General features: G+C 38.0%; 1 protein-coding gene across 4 annotated transcripts in view; it reads left to right on the top strand.

Moving 5' to 3' along the window:
* The first annotated feature begins 9639 nt into the window (after window positions 1–9639).
* LOC127965958 (talin-1) overlaps window positions 9640–19764 on the top strand; it is a 72950-nt gene continuing 62825 nt past the window's right edge. For 3 of the 4 annotated variants that reach the window (XM_052566714.1, XM_052566712.1, XM_052566711.1), the window contains exon 1: window positions 9643–9810. The gene's annotated coding sequence lies outside the window, so the exon portion shown is untranslated. Of the gene's footprint in view, window positions 9811–19764 lie in introns of all 4 variants that reach the window. The other variant, XM_052566713.1, reaches the window with a different exon arrangement.

Genomic DNA, 19764 nt, shown 5'->3' with positions numbered 1-19764 from the left:
TGTGGAAGAAGACACTTCCCCTGCAGCCACCCGGCTACTTGACTTTCAAATAAATGCAAAGTGAACTGTAAATACAAAACTCTATTTGAGACAATAAAGCTTGGAGGGGCAGATTTTCTCACCAATGCATGGTCAGATTTTGTCACCAACGCATGAAGTCGGATTTTCTCACAAATGTGTGAAGTCAGATTTTCTCACCAATGCGTGAAGTCAGATTTTCTGAAATTGCGTGAAGTCAGATTTTCTCACCAATGCGTGAAGCCAGATTTTCTCACCAATGCGTAAAGTCAGATTTTCTGAAATTGCGTGAAGCCAGATTTTCTCACCAATGCGTGAAGCCAGATTTTCTCACCAATGCGTAAAGTCAGATTTTCTGAAATTGCGTGAAGTCAGATTTTCTCACCAATGCGTGAAGCCAGATTTTCTCACCAATGTGTAAAGTAAGATTTTTCTCACCAATGTGTAAAGTAAGATTTTTCTCACCAATGCGTGAAGTCAGATTTTCTCACAAATGCCTAAAGTCAGATTTTCTCACCAATGCGTGAAGCCAGATTTTCTCACCAATGCTTAAAGTAAGATTTTTCTCACCAATGCGTTAAGTCAGATTTTCTCACCAATGCGTGAAGTCTGATTTTCTCACAAATGCCTAAAGTCAGATTTTCTCACCAATGTGTGAAAGCAGATTTGCTTACAATGCGTAAAGTAAGATTTTTCTCGCCAATGTGTGAAGTCAGATTTTCTCACCAATGCGTTAAGTCAGATTTTCTTAAAATGCGTGAAGGCAGATTTTGTCACCAATGCATAAAGTAAGATTTTTCTCACCAATGCGTTAAGTCAGATTTTCTCACAAATGCCTAAAGTCAGATTTTCTCACCAATGTGTGAAAGCAGATTTGCTTACAATGCGTAAAGTAAGATTTTTCTCGCCAATGTGTGAAGTCAGATTTTCTCACCAATGCGTGAAGTCTGATTTTCTCACAAATGCCTAAAGTCAGATTTTCTCACCAATGTGTGAAAGCAGATTTGCTTACAATGCGTAAAGTAAGATTTTTCTCGCCAATGTGTGAAGTCAGATTTTCTCACCAATGCGTGAAGTCTGATTTTCTCACAAATGCCTAAAGTCAGATTTTCTCACCAATGTGTGAAAGCAGATTTGCTTACAATGCGTAAAGTAAGATTTTTCTCGCCAATGTGTGAAGTCAGATTTTCTCACCAATGCGTTAAGTCAGATTTTCTTAAAATGCGTGAAGGCAGATTTTGTCACCAATGCATAAAGTAAGATTTTTCTCACCAATGCGTGAAGTCAGATTTTCTCACCAATGCGTGAAGTCAGATTTTCTCACCAATGCGTGAAGTCAGATTTTCTCACCAATGCATAAAGTAAGATTTTTCTCACCAATGCGTTAAGTCAGATTTTCTCACCAATGCGTGAAGTCTGATTTTCTCACCAATGCGTGAAGTCTGATTTTCTCACAAATGCCTAAAGTCAGATTTTCTCACCAATGTGTGAAAGCAGATTTGCTTACAATGCGTAAAGTAAGATTTTTCTCACCAATGCGTTAAGTCAGATTTTCTCACCAATGCGTGAAGTCTGATTTTCTCACAAATGCCTAAAGTCAGATTTTCTCACCAATGTGTGAAAGCAGATTTGCTTACAATGCGTAAAGTAAGATTTTTCTCGCCAATGTGTGAAGTCAGATTTTCTCACCAATGCGTTAAGTCAGATTTTCTTAAAATGCGTGAAGGCAGATTTTGTCACCAATGCATAAAGTAAGATTTTTCTCACCAATGCGTTAAGTCAGATTTTCTCACCAATGCGTGAAGTCAGATTTTCTCACCAATGCGTGAAGTCAGATTTTCTCACCAATGCGTGAAGTCAGATTTTCTCACCAATGCGTGAAGTCAGATTTTCTCACGCGTGAAGCCAGATTTTCTCACCAATGCGTGAAGTCAGACTTTCTCAACCAATGCGTGAAGTCAGATTTTCTTAAAATGCGTGAAGTCAGATTTTGTCACCAATGCGTGAAGTCAGATTTTCTCACCAATGTGTGAAAGCAGATTTGCTTACAATGCGTAAAGTCAGATTTTCTGAAATTGCATGAAGTCAGATTTTCTCACCAATGCGTGAAGCCAGATTTTCTCACCAATGCGTGAAGCCAGATTTTCTCACCAATGCGTAAAGTAAGATTTTTCTCACCAATGCGTAAAGTAAGATTTTTCTCACCAATGCATAAAGTAAGATTTTTCTCACCAATGCGTGAAGTCAGATTTTCTCACAAATGCCTAAAGTCAGATTTTTTCACCAATGCGTGAAGCCAGATTTTCTCACCAATGCATAAAGTAAGATTTTTCTCACCAATGCGTTAAGTCAGATTTTCTCACCAATGCGTGAAGTCTGATTTTCTCACAAATGCCTAAAGTCAGATTTTCTCACCAATGTGTGAAAGCAGATTTGCTTACAATGCGTAAAGTAAGATTTTTCTCACCAATGCGTGAAGTCAGATTTTGTCACCAATGCGTGAAGCCAGATTTTCTCACCAATGCGTGAAGCCAGATTTTCTCACCAATGTGTGAAGCCAGATTTTCTCACCAATGCGTAAAGTCAGATTTTCTGAAATTGCGTGAAGCCAGATTTTCTCACCAATGCGTGAAGCCAGATTTTCTCACCAATGCGTAAAGTCAGATTTTCTGAAATTGCGTGAAGTCAGATTTTCTCACCAATGCGTGAAGCCAGATTTTCTCACCAATGTGTAAAGTAAGATTTTTCTCACTAATGCGTTAAGTCAGATTTTCTCACCAATGCGTGAAGTCAGATTTTCTCACCAATGCGTGAAGTCTGATTTTCTCACAAATGCCTAAAGTCAGATTTTCTCACCAATGTGTGAAAGCAGATTTGCTTACAATGCGTAAAGTAAGATTTTTCTCGCCAATGTGTGAAGTCAGATTTTCTCACCAATGCGTGAAGTCTGATTTTCTCACAAATGCCTAAAGTCAGATTTTCTCACCAATGTGTGAAAGCAGATTTGCTTACAATGCGTAAAGTAAGATTTTTCTCGCCAATGTGTGAAGTCAGATTTTCTCACCAATGCGTTAAGTAAGATTTTCTTAAAATGCGTGAAGGCAGATTTTGTCACCATTGCATAAAGTAAGATTTTTCTCACCAATGCGTTAAGTCAGATTTTCTCACCAATGCGTGAAGTCAGATTTTCTCACCAATGCGTGAAGTCAGATTTTCTCACCAATGCGTGAAGTCAGATTTTCTCACCAATGCATAAAGTAAGATTTTTCTCACCAATGCGTTAAGTCAGATTTTCTCACCAATGCGTGAAGTCTGATTTTCTCACCAATGCGTGAAGTCTGATTTTCTCACAAATGCCTAAAGTCAGATTTTCTCACCAATGTGTGAAAGCAGATTTGCTTACAATGCGTAAAGTAAGATTTTTCTCACCAATGCGTTAAGTCAGATTTTCTCACCAATGCGTGAAGTCTGATTTTCTCACAAATGCCTAAAGTCAGATTTTCTCACCAATGTGTGAAAGCAGATTTGCTTACAATGCGTAAAGTAAGATTTTTCTCGCCAATGTGTGAAGTCAGATTTTCTCACCAATGCGTTAAGTCAGATTTTCTTAAAATGCGTGAAGGCAGATTTTGTCACCAATGCATAAAGTAAGATTTTTCTCACCAATGCGTTAAGTCAGATTTTCTCACCAATGCGTGAAGTCAGATTTTCTCACCAATGCGTGAAGTCAGATTTTCTCACCAATGCGTGAAGTCAGATTTTCTCACCAATGCGTGAAGTCAGATTTTCTCACGCGTGAAGCCAGATTTTCTCACCAATGCGTGAAGTCAGACTTTCTCAACCAATGCGTGAAGTCAGATTTTCTTAAAATGCGTGAAGTCAGATTTTGTCACCAATGCGTGAAGTCAGATTTTCTCACCAATGTGTGAAAGCAGATTTGCTTACAATGCGTAAAGTCAGATTTTCTGAAATTGCATGAAGTCAGATTTTCTCACCAATGCGTGAAGCCAGATTTTCTCACCAATGCGTGAAGCCAGATTTTCTCACCAATGCGTAAAGTAAGATTTTTCTCACCAATGCGTAAAGTAAGATTTTTCTCACCAATGCATAAAGTAAGATTTTTCTCACCAATGCGTGAAGTCAGATTTTCTCACAAATGCCTAAAGTAAGATTTTTCTCACCAATGCATAAAGTCAGATTTTTCTCACCAATGCGTTAAGTCAGATTTTCTCACCAATGCGTGAAGTCTGATTTTCTCACAAATGCCTAAAGTCAGATTTTCTCACCAATGTGTGAAAGCAGATTTGCTTACAATGCGTAAAGTAAGATTTTTCTCACCAATGCGTGAAGTCAGATTTTGTCACCAATGCGTGAAGCCAGATTTTCTCACCAATGCGTGAAGCCAGATTTTCTCACCAATGTGTGAAGCCAGATTTTCTCACCAATGCGTAAAGTCAGATTTTCTGAAATTGCGTGAAGCCAGATTTTCTCACCAATGCGTGAAGCCAGATTTTCTCACCAATGCGTAAAGTCAGATTTTCTGAAATTGCGTGAAGCCAGATTTTTCTCACCAATGCGTGAAGCCAGATTTTCTCACCAATGCGTGAAGTCAGATTTTCTCACCAATGCGTGAAGTCTGATTTTCTCACCAATGCGTGAAGCCAGATTTTCTCACCAATGCGTGAAGCCAGATTTTCTCACCAATGCGTGAAGTCAGATTTTCTCACCAATGCGTGAAGTCAGATTTTCTCACCAATGCGTGAAGTCAGATTTTTTCACCAATGCGTGAAGTCAGATTTTCTCACCAATGCATGAAGTCAGATTTTCTCACCAATGTGTGAAAGCAGATTTGCTTACAATGCGTAAAGTCAGATTTTCTGAAATTGCATGAAGTCAGATTTTCTCACCAATGCGTGAAGCCAGATTTTCTCACCAATGCGTGAAGCCAGATTTTCTCACCAATGCGTGAAGCCAGATTTTCTCACCAATGCGTGAAGCCAGATTTTCTCACCAATGCGTGAAGTAAGATTTTTCTCACCAATGCGTAAAGTAAGATTTTTCTCACCAATGCGTGAAGTCAGATTTTCTCACCAGTGCATAAAGTAAGATTTTTCTCACCAATGCGTGAAGTCAGATTTTCTCACCAATGCGTGAAGTCTGATTTTCTCACAAATGCCTAAAGTCAGATTTTCTCACCAATGCGTGAAGCCAGATTTTCTCACCAATGCATAAAGTAAGATTTTTCTCACCAATGCGTTAAGTCAGATTTTCTCACCAATGCGTTAAGTCAGATTTTCTTAAAATGCGTGAAGGCAGATTTTGTCACCAATGCATAAAGTAAGATTTTTCTCACCAATGCGTTAAGTCAGATTTTCTCACCAATGCGTTAAGTCAGATTTTCTTAAAATGCGTGAAGGCAGATTTTGTCACCAATGCATAAAGTAAGATTTTTCTCACCAATGCGTTAAGTCAGATTTTCTCACCAATGCGTGAAGTCAGATTTTCTCACCAATGCGTGAAGTCAGATTTTCTCACCAATGCATGAAGTCAGATTTTCTCACCAATGCGTGAAGTCAGATTTTCTCACCAATGCGTGAAGTCAGATATTCTCACCAATGCGTGAAGCCAGATTTTCTCACAAATGCGTGAAGTCAGACTTTCTCAACCAATGCGTGAAGTCAGATTTTCTTAAAATGCGTGAAGTCAGATTTTGTCACCAATGCGTGAAGTCAGATTTTCTCACCAATGTGTGAAAGCAGATTTGCTTACAATGCGTAAAGTCAGATTTTCTGAAATTGCATGAAGTCAGATTTTCTCACCAATGCGTGAAGCCAGATTTTCTCACCAATGCGTGAAGCCAGATTTTCTCACCAATGCGTAAAGTAAGATTTTTCTCACCAATGCGTAAAGTAAGATTTTTCTCACCAATGCGTGAAGTCAGATTTTCTCACCAATGCATAAAGTAAGATTTTTCTCACCAATGCGTGAACTCAGATTTTCTCACCAATGCGTGAAGTCTGATTTTCTCACAAATGCCTAAAGTCAGATTTTCTCACCAATGCGTGAAGCCAGATTTTCTCACCAATGCATAAAGTAAGATTTTTCTCACCAATGCGTTAAGTCAGATTTTCTCACCAATGCGTGAAGTCTGATTTTCTCACAAATGCCTAAAGTCAGATTTTCTCACCAATGTGTGAAAGCAGATTTGCTTACAATGCGTAAAGTAAGATTTTTCTAACCAATGTGTGAAGTCAGATTTTCTCACCAATGCGTTAAGTCAGATTTTCTTAAAATGCGTGAAGGCAGATTTTGTCACCAATGCATAAAGTAAGATTTTTCTCACCAATGCGTTAAGTCAGATTTTCTCACCAATGCGTGAAGCCAGATTTTCTCACCAATGCGTGAAGTCAGATTTTCTCACCAATGCATGAAGTCAGATTTTCTCACCAATGCGTGAAGTCAGATTTTCTCACCAATGCGTGAAGTCAGATTTTCTCACCAATGCGTGAAGCCAGATTTTCTCACAAATGCGTGAAGTCAGACTTTCTCAACCAATGCGTGAAGTCAGATTTTCTTAAAATGCGTGAAGTCAGATTTTGTCACCAATGCGTGAAGTCAGATTTTCTGAACTACGGGATCAGTTTGCACAGCCACTTAACCGGGTGATGGCTGTATGATGTATGCAGTATGGAGTACATCAAGGCTCAGTACTAGGGCCGCTACTCTTCACTCTTTATATGTTACTCCTTGGGAGATATCATCAGGAAACATTGTGCTAGCTTTCACTGTTATGCTGATGATACTGATAGTGATTTTCTGATCTTTGGCAGGGAGACTTTTTCTTTTAAAAAAGAAGTTCCCAGCATCTCTACTGTTGCTGAGAGATTGATAAACACTTTTGTGTTTTCCCGTATTGATTACTGTAATGCCTTGTTAGCTGGCGTGTCAAAAGCTACCTTAAACAGAATGCAGGTCTTACAAAATTCAGCTGCCAGAATCCTTACTAGAACTAATATACATGATCATATTACTCCCGTTTTGCACTGGCTTCCCATTAGGTTTAGGGTGGACTTCAAAATTCTGATGCTTATAAGGCACTGCATGGTTTAGCACCTCAATACTTGACCGAGCTTTTAACTCCATATACTCCAAAACGTGATCTTCGTTCTTCGGAATCTGGTCTTTTAACTGTTCCTTCAACTCGTTTAAAATCAATCGGTGACAGGGCTTTTTCTTCATTAGCTCCAAAACTTTGGAATTCTCTACCGATTGAGATTACGCAAGCTAAATCTTTTGGTATTTTCAAATCACAGCTTAAAACTAATTTTTTTAGGTTTGCTTTTAATTGATCTATTGTTTTTTATGTTTATTTTACAGTGTATTGCGTCTTTTTGTGTGCTGTATTTTCTTTCTTCTTTGTTGTTTTAATTGTTTCTGTACATCGCTTTGAGATGTACATTTAAAGGCGCTATAGAAAATAAAGGTTATTATTATTATTATTATCTTATAGCATCTTAAACAAATGGTTTCTAAAACAAGGTTAGAGGTGTGCGACCAAAAAGTCAGTTCACAGCTCTGCAGGCATTTGAAAAATACTAATGCATTTATTCATCTTAGTTAAATGTTAATTTCAAAATACGTTACATTTTTTAAATAAAAAAGTTGTACCTCAAGGCTCAGTACTAGGGCCGCTACTCTTCACTCTTTATATGTTACCCCCTGGGAGATATCATCAGGAAACATGGTGTTAGCTTTCACTGTTATGCTGATGATACTCAGCTCTATATTTCTTCGCGGCCCAGTGAAATACACCAATTTGAAAAACTAATGGAATGCATAGTCGTTATAAAAAACTGGATGTAATTTCTTACTGCTAAATTCTGAAAAAAACAGATGTGTTAATTATAGGACATAAAACCTCTGCTTGTATTCACATGGAACACTGTCTAAGACTTGATGGCTGCTCTGTCAAATCTTCGTCATCAGTTAGGAACCTAGGTGTGCTAATCGCAATCTTTCCTTAGAAAGCCACGTTTCTAGCCTTTGTAAAACTGCATTTTTCCATCTCAAAAATATATCTAAATTACGGCCTATGCTCTCAATGTCAAATGCAGAAATGCTAATCCATGCATTTATGACCTCAAGGTTAGATTATTGTAATGCTTTATTGGGTGGTTGTTCTGCACGCTTAGTAAATAAGAGAGTTCTTACTAGAACCAGCAAGTATGACAATATTAGCCCGGTCTTGTCATCAATGCACTGGCTCCCTATCAATCATTGTATAAATTGTAAAATATTGCTTATTACTTATAAAGCCCTAAATGGTTTAGCACCTCAGTATTTGAATGAGCTCTTGTTACATTATATTCCTCCATGTCTGCTGCGTTCTCAAAACTCAGGCAATTTGATAATACCTAGAATATAAAAATCAAAAAATCTGTATCCAGATCAGAGAGTCACTGCAGTCGCCCGGATCCAGTACGTATCCAGACCAGATGGTGGATCAGCACCTAGAAAGGACCGCTACATCCCTGAAAGACAGCGGAGACCAGGACAACTAGAGCCCCAGATACAGATCCCCTGTAAAGACCTTGTCTCAGAGGACCACCAGGACAAGACCACAGGAAACAGATGATTCTTCTGCACAATCTGACTTTGCTGCAGCCTGGAACTGAACTACTGGTTTCGTCTGGTCAGAGGAGAACTGGCCCCCAACTGAGCCTGGTTTCTCCCAAGGTTTTTTTCTCCATTCTGTCACCGATGGAGTTTCGGTTCCTTGCCGCTGTCGCCTCTGGTTTGCTTAGTTGGGGTCACTTCATCTACAGCGATATCGTTGACTTGATTGCAAATAAATGCACAGACACTATTTAAATTGAACAGAGATGACATCACTGAATTCAGTGATGAACTGCTTTTAACTATCATTTTGCATTATTGACACACTGTTTTCCTAATGAATGTTGTTCAGTTGCTTTAACGCAATATATTTTGTTTAAAGTGCTATATAAATAAAGTTGACTTGACTTTACTTTATCACCTCTTTTTACTTTGAGATCGCACTGAGGTTAAATACAGGTTTAACATCATAACAACATATAGTTTAATAGCTATGATGCTGTTTTTGAAATCAAATATTTACATAGTTATGAATGAAAACATCTACCAATGGCGTGAGAAAAAAAAAGTTAATCTTAAAAAATAAACCATATACAAAAATCCAAATGAGAAATAAAAGAGTTATCAAATAAGTGTCCTAAACTCCTAAAACACTGGTGTCTCATATTTATCACAAGATGGTGCTATAATCATGATGCTTGTTCCGCCCACACCATTCAAAGCTATATTAATAAAGTAAAACCGTGTTTCGAGTAAAAATAAAGCGGAGTCTCTTTAATTCTGTAAGCCTCTATATAATGAAAATCTGTCTTAAAGTTATTTTATTTTTATTGTCGTAGTATGAACCAAAAATTTTACCGCTTGAGATCTTAATTCCATACATTGTTTCATTGTGTCGTTTTCCGACCGTAGTAAAGTAATTACAAGGAAGGATAAAAAATGTGAGTAAATAATTAGAGTGGACTGAGGGAGTGATGTGTGCGTGCGTGCGTGCGCGCTCCCTGCAGGGTGGAGTTTAACACAGCGCCTCAAAGCAACGGTGCAGAAATCACTTCTGTTCTGACATAATACATACCAGCATATTTACTCCACACAAACTCTCTGCTGGGGGACAGGGATTGTTCACATATTGGTTATTGTCCGAAAGTGGACAACTAGTGACCGAAGAAATCTGAGGTAAGAACTACAAACTAATTCGACACACTTTAGCTAAAGCTGCTAAACTTTTTCAAGGTTGTAAAGTTTCTTTACGATGCGAATATCTTAAAAACTCAGAAAATGATAATCAACACGACATTGAATTTACGCGTTGAAAGGAGGTTTGGGTCATAGTGAGTTTTTAAGAAAACGCATTGGTTTGGCGATAGTTTTGGAGAAGCTGGGAATAAGGGTTTGGAATAGACCTTAGCTCATAAAAGTTCACGTTTTTTCCCTCCTCAGGCGAATATGTAGCATAGTTTATAACGGACGAACTGTTAAAAGCGCTTTGAAAATAACCTACATTATAAAAACACACTTTGTCTGTTCTTTGCTTTAAGTGGTTTATTGTGATGGCCTACAGCTTTGTAAACTCTGAAGTGTAACAGTCGCACGTCACGGAAGGAATGAAGCCTTGAGATACTGTAACTGTAAAAACTTGAGGAGAAGCGCGGCCTACTGGACTGGACTGGACTAACCGACAGCACACAGCAGATGGACTGCTGTTCCTCTCATGGTTCTGCTGTGAATCATTGCGTAAACACACACACACAGACGGTACAAATATGTCGAATTGGTGTCAGATTATTCCATATGTTTATATTCACTGCGAAGTTGAGACCGTTCACCAGTGTGGCTTGTAGAAATCTTATTTTCGCAAAGAATGTGTCCGTGTTGGTTTGTGTTTGAAGTACTAGAGTAAGTTGTGCTGGAGGAAAATGCGCCCTCAGGGCTGGCAAACTGAGCTCAGATCGGGTGTGGTGAGAGACATGGGTCTGTCATGACTTTATTGAAGCTGTTATTCATGTAATAAAGGACTGAACCGAGCTGTCCTCCTCTATTCTGTGGAATGACAGAGATGTTGCTCTAGTTTCTGTGAGCTGTTGTGGCTTCTGCTCTTTGCTGCAGTGTGTTGGTGCTTCAAAGAGCATTCAGTTCAATTACATCTCAGAGGCTCTTATCTGGACATCCCATTCATTTCTGAAGTGGTAAATGGGTTAAAGAAAGCCACACTAAGTGTTCTGCATGCTAAAATGAGCAAAAGCTGTTTTAACACTAATGCATCACATGTAATAATAGTGGGAAAACGTGGCATATAAAAGTTTATTGAACATTTAGACAAAATATATAAAAAAAATGTAAACAGTGTGAATGTGATATGTGATACATCAGGCTTATATGTAGTATGATGTAGTGAAAATCAGAGCTAAAAGTCAGAAATTCTGATAGCTTGGGATGTAATTCAATGAGATCTTTACGACTGCTTAAATATAATACATATATCAGTTGCTACTCTATGTCCCAATAATATGATCTTATTAATTAAAATATATTTTACTGCTGAGTTATATGATCAATGCTTTGCAATTTTATTTGTCAGGGGTTAAATGTATGATGCAGTGCAATGCAGTGATGTTTGAGAGGTTAACATTCCTCATGTCTGAAATATTAATAACAATTGAAAAGTTATTCTTTCATTTGCTTTAAAAATCATAATAGATTTCACAGAAAAGAGGTTAGGAGACCTTGATGTTTTTACAATTCTTTAATTATACTAAATATTTTACTTCCTTTTTGCTCAAAAACAGGTTTGATTGTTTTTTGGCGGAAGAAGTTAAAAAAAATAATTAATTTAGACGCCTTAGAAATTCATATATGAATTACAATACAGTTTTTTTATGGTTAACGATATCATGTCATGTCATGGGGCCTATAATACACTGCGCAACGCAAGTGTTTTTTGCTAGTTTACGCCTAAGCCAGTTGTCATTTTCAGTTCCTGCACTATGTTGTTTAAATAACAAATGCATTTGCGCCCATTTGTGCATCCATGGACGTGCTGGTCTGAAAACAAGGTGTGTTCAGACGCATTGCTTGCGTGTTGCTATTTTGAGGCAACTGAAACAGACGGTCACATTGACCAACAAAAACCTGGTCTAAGTTCAGTGGCACAGTAGTTTTTTTCTCTGTTTCATCTCTTGAGACGAGACCATGGCACGAGTTCAACTGGCTCTTAAAAGGGATGGGAGATGAGACTCTAATTGGTTTATTTTTCATGAGAATAGGGACAACCCTTTTAGACCACATGCGGACCGTTTTCCTGTCGTTAAACTAGCAGAAGTGGAGTTGGACACACCTCCTAAGTGCACCTGCGTCGTGCACCATAGACCATGTGCTTAGATCGTTAAAATAGAGCCCATGGTGTTTCTCATGGTTTTTTGGAGAAGATGTCTGCCCATATGTTTCCTGGTATTGTCCTCAAGAAATCCCGAGACGTGTCTGTAGTGTTCTTCTTTATTAAAAGCAAGGACACACACGAGACCAGAGCAGTGATGCTGCAGACGGGCTCAATGTGGCCAGCAGTGTGTGTGTCTGCTCCCTCCTCAGCACGTAACAAGCCTGCCATTGAAGGCACACTGAGCAGATCTGAGGTGGGCTTCAGAGACATGAAGGGCCCCTTTGTGTTCAGGGTCTGAGAGGGTGTAGAGACCGAGCGGATGATGACCTGTTGATCCTAAATAACTCAATCCTTCACATCCAGCAAGCACATCTGATCTTCCATTCACCATATATGTGGATCAGTCAATGTTTATATCTGAATAAAAGCCTGAAATAAATCTGTTCACTACAGAAAATGATCATGACTCTTCAGGAGAAGCATTTGGATTACTTGATCACTGGAGTCCTTATGAAGTGCTTGTGGGGTCAAAGTTTTGGTGGAATTGATCTTTCATTGGAGGGACAGAAATCACAAGGTTTTATTAAAATATCTTCATTTGTGTTTTAAAAATGAACTTACATCTTTTTAGTTGAACTTATAATCTCTCCTGCCTCCATCCGTGGCACTGGTGCTTATTCAGACATGCAGTGTTGTGACTGGACATATCACGTGTCATAGCATTGATGTCTGGATGTCTGGAAGTGTTTAAATGCACCATATTTGAGAGGATATGAATTCAGTGAGAATAAATCTCATTTGAGTCTGTTCAGCATTCAAAAACATTAAGACTTTAATATTTTAATATAATTTTTTAACAATCCTTTTCAAGCGGTGTTTCACTTCCAGTGTATGCAAATGGGTTGTCAATACATTCTTTAAAATTTCTCCTTTTGTGTCCCATGAAAAAAAATAAAATAAAATGAAAGCTGAAATGATTTTCATATTTGGATGAAGTATCCTTTAACCAGGATAGACGGTTTGGTTTGTGCTGCTTTGTCCTTAAGAAAATCAAAGAAACGGATAAACCCTGTAGTAATTAATGTGGTTTAAGAAGTGACAGGGTTGAATTGTATGAATGTCGTCTTGGTGGTGCTGTATTCTTCTGAAGGAACAGGATGTGCTCTGTCTTTCCCCGGGGAAGAGCTGTGCTAGTAACCCTCAGATCAACACACAAGAGCAGCTCTTACTGATGGGACAGTGCTGCATTCAGTGTGGAGCATGTGTTTATGGGTCTATGTTCAAGTACGTTTAACAGAGTCGATCTGTCTGTCTGATGTTTAATGTCTGTTAATCATCAATGAAATCCATAACTCTAGTTTATGACTCCCGCAGTATGTCAGTTTGAATAGGTGACCGGTGTTGGGTTTATGTCCAACACTCGCTCCCGTTTAGGAGATCTGTGCTGCTGGTTTGTTTCTCCTGCCAGTGTTTGGAAGCAGCCATATTTGGTCAAAGCAACTTGGTCTGTTATTCCAGTGGCAAAGGGAAATATTCGGAGGCCAATTCTATTGCCTCAGCCTCTAAAATAGTGACAGTGTATTCAATCCATTACAGGAAACTATGATGTCTTAAAATATCAATGAACCCCATTAGACAGGACAGTAAATAATCGGCTGGAGCTTTAATAGGTAAGTTAGCTCATAATATCATAATTGGATCTGAATAATTCTTCAACATTATTGACACTGAAGTGTTTTTTGTTGTTGAATAAATGTAAAATGATTATAATATCATTTGTTTTTATCATATAACCCAGCTGTTGGGTTGTTTTGACAGTATGGTTGGGTTCTACCCAGAAGATAGAAAGATAAGAAAAGTCTTAGATTTATTGTCAATTTATCAATGTTATAATGATTAGATCAGTTGACTCTCAAAATAAGTAATTGTTCTTCGCATTCACGCTTGAAGAAACGACTCAAAAGATCCCTGTAGATGTTGATGATTCTGGCTGCTGGAGAGGTTCGCATGTGTTGGTAGACTGCTTTGAACAAAGTGACATTAACAGTGTACAGAACAGCATTGAGTGTCTGGATCAGGAGAGGTGTGAGATATTTGGGATGACCAAGAATGTGATCACTGCAGTGTGAGCACAGGCTTATTAAAGTGAGCGGAGAAACGGTTGAGTTCTTGTTAAGTTTGGAGGGAAACATGTTCAGTTCAAAAAGTGCTCACTCCAATACAACATATAATACTTAATACTTTTTTTGTGTATTTTCACTAATCTTGTTGAATTGTTTTCTGGTATTCATTTGGTGTGAAATGCAATATGCAATGCATCTCAAAAGGCATGTCCACATAAACCGCCGATGTAGACTTACTAAGCTTTTGAAACGTAGCCTTTATGCACCCATGTAAATGTGTTCTTTAGAGACTTTCATTTCTGCTCCAGTAATATTAGTTTGAAGCTGTGACTGTAACGTTTGGCTCTCAGTGTTAGGAGAGGAGCTCTGTGTTGTAGCAGATGGTTTTTGTGTATTAGGGAGAGACCACAGCTGCGTTTCTTAGATGGCTGCATGGAAGACCAGCGCATGACGGAAGAGCGATTGAAGACTTCCTGTGTGTGCTGGAAAGTGACCAGAGGAATGTGGTTTCACATCACTGGGCATATCTTCCCATGATCCACGAGATGTCCCCTCACTACAGACACATCTGAGGATACAGATCAGTACAAGCTCTAGTTTCAGTAGAGATCTGGAGTCCAGTTCTGAATCCATTGCATTCCTGACTTGCATTATTTTTGATTGAAAGGCAAATTGTAGTATGTTATTTTTTTTTTGTATTGTTTATATTTTCAAGTCATTCATTGTCATTTGTTTGTGTATTGTTAAAGTAAATGTAGCACTATTCTGTCCTGAATAATGTGTAAGTCACCATTATTGGGATGATGGCCAAATGTTTCCTCCAAACAAAAGACGGACAGCGTTCAAATGTTTTATCCACAAGAGATCGGATTTCCTTTGCTCTTCTATTTTCAGCACTAAAGTTCACAGCTGTTTTTCTGAATGCATATTAAGCATATTAAGCTCATATCAAGGTGGCAAGCTGAAAACACACACCTGTCTGTAGGGATTCACCCAAATGAAAAATCTTGGCCGAAGCCGAACAAAATGAATGGACTGAAGGCCAAATACGAACACATTTATGTATTTTGCGCTTTTTTTGTGTGTAATTTAAATAGCCAAAATGTGCTATTTACAATTTTATCTTGCTTTTCAAAGAAAAAAATCCATTAAAAAAAAGCCTTTAAAAAAGATTTACTTAACAGTGAACTTTTTTTTATTTTTACTTTTTAGCAGACAGACAGACCAACAAAAGCACAATTTAACTGCAAACCTACAAGTTAGTAAAATAATATTTTTCAGTGCTGAATTTCCTCACGCTTTGGACTTTGAACACTGGCGCTGCAAGCTCTTGCGGCATTGTTTGAACACATGCAATTTGTGCATGTATTAGAAAACAACATACCATTCTGCAGTTTATTTACTAATTGTTAAATGCAATTTTTGCAATTTCAATCATCATGCAGTAACCAGCAACAACCACCCCGTCCTCTTCTCTTCAGGGACATGCAATGCAGTACTAAACCTCTTTTTTGTCGGTGCTTGTAATGATTTTTCATCTTTCTTTGACACTTTTAAAAGCTTCCACAGTGCAGACATGTTTGCTGCATTAGTGTGCAGATATTCTATAAATGTGGAAATATGTTATTTGCGAAGTGTGCAGTTTGCAAATGTACACATTTTGGATTCTGTGTATAAATGTCAGTTGTGATGGACAATGTATAATTATGAAAGTTTAATTGTTTAGGCTGAATATAGCCTACAGGGAAAAACAACGGTTCTGGAGGTCAGTGCTCTGTAGAGGGGTCCAAGGTGATTTTCTTAGCCCTTTTTCTCACTGTGGAGATATAAAGGTCTTGGAGGCTGGGCTGAGGGGCAGTCCTGACTCGATGTGAGGTCCTGGGAGATGGTGGTGCCCATGAACCTGAATGACTCCAGTGCAGTCAGTGCTGTTCCTGATGATGAGTGGGGGGAGTGCTGGGGGGTTCCTCCTGAGGTCCACGATCATCTCCACCGTTTAGAGCGTGTTGAGCTCCAGGGTTCATGTCATGGGTTCAGTTGACCGTGGCTTGCTCAGAGCTGTGTTGGCTCTCAGCTATAATCTATAAATACACAGCATTTTTGGACTGCTTCATTACACAGTAGTTCATGAGAAACAATATGGATTTTACTAATTTTCTGACACTGATCCTAATCTTCAAAGAAGAGTGGCCTATGGCTACATAATAATACGTTGGCCTATACACTAGCTGTCAAAAATATGGAATAAGGTGAAATATTGAGGCTTTTTTTGTTTTGTTTTTGAAAGAAGTGTCTTATGCTCCCTAAATCTGAATTTATTTAATCTAAAACTGTGATAAATCATTCAAATGTTTGAGGTAAGTAGAATAAAAAAACAAAAACAAAATATTGACCTGAATATAAGATGAACCTGATTATAAGACGACCCCTCTTTTTTCAGATGTATCTTTTGGAAAAAACTTAGAACTTGTTTTACTAAAAAAAAAAAAAAAAAAAAATTATATTGCATTTATTTCCTTTTTTTAATTTTTGTTTAAAAAAGTATTGTAAATACTGGTAAAATGTACCAAACAGTCACATTTAAAAATGTACACTTTTAGATATACAATAAAAAACACACGTTACATTACATATTTCATGGCACGCTCGTTTTATGTGTATTTTTATGTGTATGTTGTTATCTATTGTTGTGGTTGTATTACTGACACGTCAAAGTCTAGAGTAGACCCTGAATATAAGATGATTTCTTTTAGATGTACAGTATTTCCAAGAAAAAAAACATTGTCTTATATTCAGGTCAATATGGTAATTATTTCAGTCTTTGTTTTGACCAGTCTTATTCTAATTATATAAATTGATTAAACAACCAGTTTATAATATTTTTTGATATGACATCCATATCTGGTACTTGGCTAAAAAGACGAGTTTCCCCTGGAAATGGTTCACCCTCTGCCCATGAAAATAAGTGAACAATTGAAATAAGTTTTGTAATCTGCTGTCAGTGTTTTCTCAAGTCCAGGTTATTGTAGCACTAAACGTACTCTATAGCTCAGAAGTTCAGCAGCATTTGAACACACATTAGTCACACGTCAGAGCAGTAAATATGATTCAACCAGGATCAGTTCACACACACACGTCTGCTAAGGTTATTTTATTTGTTCACATTTTGGGCCTATTTTACGAGGCCAGTCTTTGAGTGTATGCCCACCTTTAAAGTGTAAGAGGAAGAGAAATCCCCAGTATTTGGTCTCACATGTGTTAAGTCTTCTTGAAGTCTTTTATCATGGTGCTGATATGGCTTTAGAGAACGCTATTCTGTGCTAATGTGTGCAGTAGGATTAAAGCGGCTGGATTTGTCCTGCAGATTAGATGCCAGCAGATGTTCATGGTTCCTGCAGAAGTCATCAGATGCTCAGACCTCACACATCACTGTGGGAATTCACAGTTTGATGGCACTGTGGCAGCTTAAGGCCTGCACACCAAGCTGACCATCGGCCAGTATCAGAGATCGTCGAGAGCCGGCTGACCTAGTTGTCTGCCTGTATATCCGCAGTTCCAGCTCTTCCAGTTTCTGAATGACAAATACAGACTATTGGCATCTGCTGGTATGGAGGTTATTTCCTCTCGCGCAGAAGCAGAAGTATGTGCTTGTTGGTTGTTGGCTGTATTCTCTGTGGTATGTTTAAATGCATCCTTTTGACAAAGATGCATTTGTTTCTTTGCCGCAAGTTTTTGATGTCAGTTACAGTGCCCTCCATTAATAATAAATAAACAAAAGTGGCAAAAATTTATGTTCTTTATCCCTTTGGTCATAGTCATGGTCATAAAAAATATTTTTGTTGCATATCATTGCTCTTTTGTTGTTTTTGATTGCTTCCACTGTCCTCATTTGTTGCTTTGGATAAAAGCGTCTGCTAAATGTAATGTAAATAATGAGCTGCATACATGGTGTGCTTTATAGTTATTTGTTATTAAAAGTATGGAAAAATACCATGGAAGTCAATGACATCTTAATTTTGAATAACAGAGAACTTCAAAGGATGTATTCTGTTTCAAATGAAAAGAAATCAAATCTGCAACACAGGGCTTGTGTGCTGTGTAAATATTCCACATGAATTGACTCTGTGTGTGTGTGTGTGTGCACTTCATGCCTAACAGCTCATCAGACTCTGGCCCACATACGTGACATTAATACATACACAGTTATCATGACAGCTGACTCTATCCTGTAGTGAACAGACATGTCCGTCAGAACTGAGACGCTGCAGTCTGCCAGCAAAGATAGAAATGGTGTCATGGACACACTGAACTCTACATGGTTAAAGTATTGTTTTAAAGGCTTTGGAGCGCTCACAGAAAACACATAGAGCTGTTTCACTGAGTATTGTTGACAGATCACATGTGTTTTATGAAGTGTACATTGAGAGAACGTTCTGGATACATGAAGAAATCAGCTCCGCTATATAAGTGAAGTCAAATCAACTTTATTTGTAAAGCACTTTTTGCATTACAAACTGTTTCAAAGCAGCTTTACAGCAACACCTTAAAGCCTTCAGCATGAGCAGTTCAGAGCAGCACAAAAGGACCCGGGGCTTAAATATTTATTATATATTTGCAATTAGGCCATCCTTAAAAATATTTAGGTTTGCAGTAACAGTAAAAAATAAAAATAAAAAAAGGGTCGGTAGGTCGGTCTATTTTTATTTGTATTTTTTCAAGTTTCAATGTAAAAAATGTTTTGGTGATGACATGACATAGGTATGAATTTAAACAAATTAGCATATCGTGACGTCACTGACTGGGTCTTCAACCCGTGTCTTCAGGTGCGTAATTGCAAACCTCATTTTGATGCAGGCTATATAGACCACAAACAAATTTAAATCTTTGTCAAAAACATGTTTATTGCATGAATTTCAGGTGAGAAAAAAAAAAATGAGGTACTGTTTTACTTGCATCCACCGCTACGTGTCCATCCAACCTACAAATGAGAGACCGTTTACTTTGCTTACTTGGGTTGTCACTTTGAAAAAGATCCTGTTTGATCTGAGAAACAAGTGTTCATTGAATCGATTGTAAAATTGATTTTGCATGTCTAGATGCATTTATACAGCAAATAACAACAAATGTAGGTAAATCCACGGACGAGGCAGGACGAATGTAAAGACCAATATTTCTGATGATTTATTGGCGTGAAGTTATGTGCACAATGACAAACAGGAGTGCAACATTCTGGAAAGACAATAAGCAGAGTGGACTGCCATAATGCAAAACATTTACAGCAGGCTTCAACATGGCTGTGTTTACGATTAGAAATGTCAACAACAAATAAAACATCACATACGTAGGCGATTCTAGCCCGAATCTGTATCTGTATGCATGAGACTGTCTGAATACCGGCAGAATTCACATTTCTGTTGTAAAAAGAGAAGCATTGTGCAGAAGTATTATTTGTTGTTATGCGTGTGCTGTTATTTTTTAGATGTATTTTGGTGCCCGAACCCGTATGACTTTGAACAGTGACCGCGAACATTTAGTTTACTGCAGCCATCATTACCAAGCGCGAACCGTGGACTCTGACAGTGACTGAGAGGAGACATCATTTTCATTTTTGGGTGAACTATGCCTTTAAAG

This window comes from Carassius gibelio, chromosome B10 (genome assembly GCF_023724105.1).
Source record: "Carassius gibelio isolate Cgi1373 ecotype wild population from Czech Republic chromosome B10, carGib1.2-hapl.c, whole genome shotgun sequence".
Classification (NCBI taxonomy): domain Eukaryota; kingdom Metazoa; phylum Chordata; class Actinopteri; order Cypriniformes; family Cyprinidae; genus Carassius; species Carassius gibelio.
Note: the sequence above shows the minus strand (reverse complement) of the source record. Positions and strands in the feature narration are given on the sequence as shown.